This window comes from Phyllostomus discolor, chromosome X (assembly GCF_004126475.2).
Source record: "Phyllostomus discolor isolate MPI-MPIP mPhyDis1 chromosome X, mPhyDis1.pri.v3, whole genome shotgun sequence".
In the NCBI taxonomy this organism is placed as follows: domain Eukaryota; kingdom Metazoa; phylum Chordata; class Mammalia; order Chiroptera; family Phyllostomidae; genus Phyllostomus; species Phyllostomus discolor.
In genome coordinates, this window is record NC_050198.1 from 16,317,164 (window position 1) to 16,323,498 (window position 6,335).

The window sequence follows — 6,335 nt, forward strand, 5'->3', positions numbered from 1 at the left end:
ACCTTTTTTTTAAAAAAAAGATTTTATTTATTTTTAGAGAAAGGGAGAAAGAGAGGGAGGCAGAAAGAGAGGGAGAGAAACATCAGTGTGCGGTTGCCTCTCACATGCCACCTAGTGGGGACCTGGCTGGCAACCAAGACACATGCCCTGACTGGGAATGGAACTAGCAACTCTTTGATTTGCAGGCCAGCACTCAATTCACTGAGCCACACCAGTCAGGTTAGGATATACTTTCTTTTTTAAAAATATTTTATTTATTTATTTTTAGAGAGGGAGGGGAGGGAGATAGAGAGAGAGAAACATCAATGTGTGGTTGCTGGGGGTCATGGCCCGCAACCCAGGCATGTATGCTGACTGGGAATCAAACCTGCGACACTTTGGTTCGCAGCCCGAGCTCAATCCACTGAGCTATGCCAGCCAGGATATACTTTCTTAATGTACTATAATAATAACGTTAAGTATACTCATCAGGTTATACATTACAACCCTAGTACTTATTTATCGTATAACTGGAAGGTTGTACCTTTCCATCACCTTCATCGAACCCCTGGTACCTTACCGGCTACCTCTGGTAACCACAAATCTGATCTCTTTTTCTATGGATTTCTTTTAAGATTCTATATATAAGTGAGATCATACACAATTTCTCTCTCTTTGTCTGACTTATTTTACTAAGCATAATGCCCTGACGATCCATCCATGTTATCACAAGTGGCAAGATTTCCTTCTTTCTTATGGCTGCATAATATTTCATTACTAATACTGTAGTTCCCCTTGTTTGCGATTTCACTTTCCATGGTTTTAGTTATCTGCAATCTGAAACTGTGCTCTGAAAATATCAAATGGAAAATCCCAAAAATAAACAACTCATGAGATACATACTGTGTGCCATTCTGAATGGTGAGATGAAATCTCATGCCATCTTGCTTCATTCATCCTGCCCAGGATGTGAATCATCCCTTTCTCTAACGTAACCACACTGTATATAGTCCCTGCCCGTTACTCACTCAGTAGCTGTCTAGGTTATCAGATATTTTGAGAGAGAGATAGACTATATTCATATAACTTTTATTACAGCATGTTGTTATAATTGTTCTATCTTGTTAATTTATAAATTAATATAGCATAGCTATGTGTGTATAGCAAAAATATATAGTATATATAGAGTTTGGTACTATTTATCTGCAATTTCAGGAAGCCACTGGGAGCCCTCGAATGTAACCCCTGCAGATAAGGGTGAGTACTATGTGTGTGTGTGTGTATGACATTTTGTTTATCCATTCATCCACTGATAGACAGGTGGTTTCCATGTCTTGGCTATTGTAAATAATGTTGTAGTGAACATGCGGGTGCAAATATCTCTTCAAAATAATGATTTCATTTCCATCAGCTATACCGCCAGAGGTGAAATTGCTAGATCATATGGCAGTTCTGTTTTTAATTTTTTGAGGAACCTCCGTACTGTTTTTTATAGCGGCTGTACCAACTTATATTCACAGCAACAGTGCACAAGCAGGGGTTTCTCAGAACCACCTTCAGGCTGGATAATTCCTTAAAAACACAGAATTCGCTGAAACCTATTACACTTACAGTTGCATTTATTACAGGAAAAAGGTACAGTCAATTAGCCAAAGATGCATAGGCCTAGTCTGAGAGGCCTCCAAAGGGTTACAACTTCAAAGCTTCCATTTTTCTCAGGATGCACATTACTTTCCTGATGTTGATGTGTAACAATGCACCCAGAGTATTGCAACAGCATTCCATGCATGTTGTTAATTGAGGAAGCTCACCCAAGCTTTGGTGTTCAGAGTTTTTATTGGGGCTTTATTATATAGGCATGACAGACTGAATTGTGGTTGAGTTGAATCTCTAGCCCCCACATCCCATCACATACTTAGTCTTTCTAGTGAGACCAGCCCACACAGAAAGCTTGTCTAATGTGGCTGGCTCCACCCTGACTCATCACATTAACATAACCTATCAGGTGTGGTCCAAGGAGCTCACTATGAATAACAGAGACACTCCTATCACTTGGGAATTTCCAGGTGTTTAGAAGTTACCTCTAAGAGCCGGGACAAATACTAGACTACTCTTTTAGCAAGGCCAAGTTCTTTATTACATAGGTCCCTTTCTCCTTTTTTTTTTTTTATAAGACTCCTAAATTTTGATGCAACAGTGACAAGGGAATTGTCCACTAATGATTGAGATTATCTGCCCAGTGGGTGAGAATGGAGACTCAAAACAGAATTTTTTTTAATTGTTCAGTTCCAGTGGTCTTCATCTTTTCCCTCATTACTCCCTCCCTGCCCTCCCCTCCCCCATCTTCCACATTCAATCCCCCCTTGTCTTTGTGCATATGTCCTTTATACATGTTCCTTGACTCATCCCCTCCTTTCCCCCATCGTCCCCCTCCCTTAAAACAGAATTTAAGTGATTTATAGGAAACAAAACAATGCCATATTTCCTATAACAAAATAGTGTGTTGAAATGCAAACTAATGTGTTTTTCATTATTGGTACTTCCTTTATACCTGCACCTCTCTTCCCTTATTCAAATGAGCAGAAAGAGAGAAAAGATAATCATTTACTTTTGTGCTACAAAATATGCTTTTGAAGCTCTTTGGAAACCGTTTATGAGAGGAGAGGTTTTCAGATTGCCAGAGCCTGAGTGGTTTGGGTATCAAAAATGAAGGCTTCAAGTTTGACAAAAAGATCTGGAAGAAGATCCGATCAATCAGAACCACCTAAAGCTATACAAAGGCATCCCAGGACTAGAAGAGTGGAGAGTCAGAGGGAAAAAAGAAATACACAAATGTGTTCCTGAGAAGAGGCTGTGTACTCTGCTTGCATTCTCTCCACCCCTACCTGGTCAAAGAGAATAAAAAGGCAGAAACATAGTCAGAAGTTGCTTGTAGTGGACACTCAGTGCCCCTTGCACAGCCCTCCCACCTTAATCGTTCCGGTATGTGGTCTCTGACTCCCACTGTCCAGTAGCTTTGTGTCTAGAGGTTTTCCCCCCAGGACTACTATGCTTGGTACAGCAGTGCAGAAGTGCCCAGGGAGTCACATTTCTGAGAGCAGCCCTTAGCCAAAACTCTTATTATAATTACCTCCCATTATAGATCTCATTATGAATACCCTAGGTCTGGCCCCGCCCCTTGGGTGGGATAATTTGGAGGTGTGTATTTTATACTATCTCGCCAGAGTTGTCCCATGGGGTTTAAGTTCCTGGTAATGTACCTCAGCATTTGACTTAATAATGCACCTTATCTGCCTTGCCTTCTCTGCATCGCTCCTCACTCTGAGGTGATTTCTGTATAGTCCAAATGAACTATTTGCCCTTGAATCCTGTCTCAGAGTTGTCTTCTGGAAGTGCTCATACTAAGGCACAACTCTTTCCATTGTTTAATGAGGCAAATGTTCCTTTTTAATAGGTTCATTAAGAATAAGGGAAAAGGAGAGGATGGTTCCCCTCCACGTATCAGATTTCTCTGTGGTTCTTTGCAGTGGATTTTCTGATTAATTGCATCACTCGGGGCAGACATTGGGGAAAGAGAGTGTCCTCATGTACTTTGTAATTTTTGTGTTCTGAGCTCATTTTTATTGGGTATTTATCTTTCACGAGAGTGCTGTGTGCGCACTAGGCTGAGGAGGTATCTCAGTTGGATGGTTAACCATTTGCTTCTTTGACCTTGCAAACTTAAGATCAGTTTCAAGTCAGTTTCTCAGCAAAGGAAACTCATACTCTAAGGTAGTGCAAACCTGTACCCGCCTCCAGGCCAAGATCATGCTTGGGGCTCCGGTTTCTTAGAGCGGCTCTATTTCCTCCAGTGGCCCACAGTGGGCATGGTGTTTGTGTACATTCTACTTCTACTTTCTGCCTAAGGACAGGGAAACCCTTCCTAGTGCCCACCGTCATTTCAAGAGCCTAGGTCTGGTTTCCAGGTTTGACTTGCTCCCTTAGCCTGGATTCCAGTCCTGTTCTTGTGTTGATTGCACAGCCCGAGTTCCATCTCCAGGGCCAGGATTCTGAAAGTTGCCTGGCTTCAATTCCTCCTCACTGCTTTGATTCTAACATCCCTTGTTCTTCTGACACCTGAGGATTTGCTTCTGAGCACAACTATGTTTTAAAAAAATTTATTTTTCAGCTCTCATCCAGCATTTCTGTGTTTTAGTAGAAGAAGGAACTCCAGCATCTTGTTGGGCAACCGTAGTTACCATAGTTACCATGACACGAAGCAGCATAAATTCTCAGCAGGTCACCCTGCCCACAAAGAAGACAATTTGTTGCATTATACAAAGTAGATTAGCTCTTCATAGTCTATTCTGGAATAGGATCTTGGCTTTAATGTATCGCAAAGGCTTCTCGGAGCAAAAGAGCCCTCAAAGAGGAATTCAGGCCTTTGTTTTGAAAACTTAGACTTTGTTTGAAGATTTCAAACATCTCAGGAACAGCTTCTTAGGCAGATGTCATGATCAGTGTACCCGAGCCATTCCTTTTCCCAGAAATTTCTGCAAGAGAAAAGCTGTTCTCAAACACATGGCCCAAGATGGGGGCCTATCCTTGACGTGAGCAGAGATAAGCAGCAAAAGATATCTCTCAATTCTGGAGAAAAATTAACCTCCGGGGTCACAGCTCATTTTCTGTTCCAACATCCCCATCTTAAGAGGTCATCTAATCTAGGGAAACACCAAGGACTTTGAAGTCAAACATCATGGTTGCAGAGAGTGATTTTCAAAAGTTAAAATCATGGCTCTAATACAAGTATAGAATGGGCATATGTCGAAGATTTTATTTAACTCATTAATGAGGAGATCAATAAGGTGGTAGTGCTGGTCCAAAGAGCATTTTGAGGACTAGCATATTTCTGATCCACCAGGAAAGGCAGTTTGAAATAAATTTACTAAGTCGGAGACAAAACTAGTTAATGTCTAAAGGGCAATGAAAATGTACTTTGGGGCTATGTCTTCTTTTGCACAGAACAATTACCATATAACTTTGGAGTCCAAGCCCTTAATTAATAGTAAATGGCAGTTGTACATAGATATGCCCCCTAGGTCATTAAATAATCATGTGGTCCTGTCCACATCCCAAGATGGCACTAAAAGGACATACAACTCAATTTTTTCCTTATTTTTCAAATATTTTAAAGAAGATTTTATTTATTTATTTTTAGAGAGAGGAGAAAGGAAGGAGAAAGAGAGGGAGAGAAACATCAATATGTGGTTGATTCTCACACATCCCCTACTGGGGACCTGGCCTGCAACCCAGACATGTGCCCTGACTAGGAATCGAAGCAGTGATCCTTTGGTTCACAGCCCAAGCTCAACCTAATGAGCTACACCAGCCAGGCTATTTTTCAAATTTTAAATCATATCTCCTAGCGAGAGCTAAGACACCTAGCTATGCAATATACTACCTTTGAAACAATTATCCAAATTCTCTGGGACTCAGTTTCTTCATCTGTAAAATTGGGGTGGTAATATCTATCTTGCCCAATTATTTTATTTTTTCATGCTCCATAACTAATGGAGACCAAACAGGGATGACCCCTGGGGTAGATGGAGTTGGACTGGGTGCTTTTTACACTAAAGACTGGTAGCAGAGACCTGCAAGTACCAGGGTGTGGGTCAGAAAATGGACCAAAGCCTGTATAGCACTGTGTCCGAGGGATGAGAGCCTAGAAGGGAAACTAAGTGAAAATGAGTGGCAAATCGAAGGAGTAGTAAGAAGGAGAAACCCAGAGATAAAACCAGCAACATGTATCAACCAAAGTCCCACTAGTTTCCAGTTCAAAACATAAAGCAGTGTGAGAAAGGGGATGAGAGTGAATCTGAGCCTGAGTCAGGGAAGGTGGCAACTTTTGTTGTATTCCATTTTTTCAATAGTGTGGGACGGCCTAGCCTTGGACATTAGGGTTATCCTGACACAACGAATGGGGTAAAGGTTAAAGAGAATTTATACAGGGCACTTTGTTTGGTATCTAAAAACAGAAAGTGCTTAATAAACTCTAGTGATTATACTTTTTATCTACTTTTCTCTCCATGGAGCTTGTGGGTGAGGCAGTTTTTTTTAAAAAAGAACTGTGAGCCTGGCTGGTGTGGCTCAGTGGGTTGAGTGTGGGCCTGCGAACCAAAAGGTCACTGGTTCAATTCCCAGTCAGGGCACATGCGTGGGTTGTGGGCCAGGTCCGCAGTAGGGGGCATGTGAGAGCAACCAACCAATGTATCTTTCACTCATGGATGTTTCTCTCCCCCTCTTTCTCCCACCCTTCCCCTCTCTCTAAAAATAAATAAATAAAATGTTTTAAAAAATTAAAAAGAACCATGAGAATA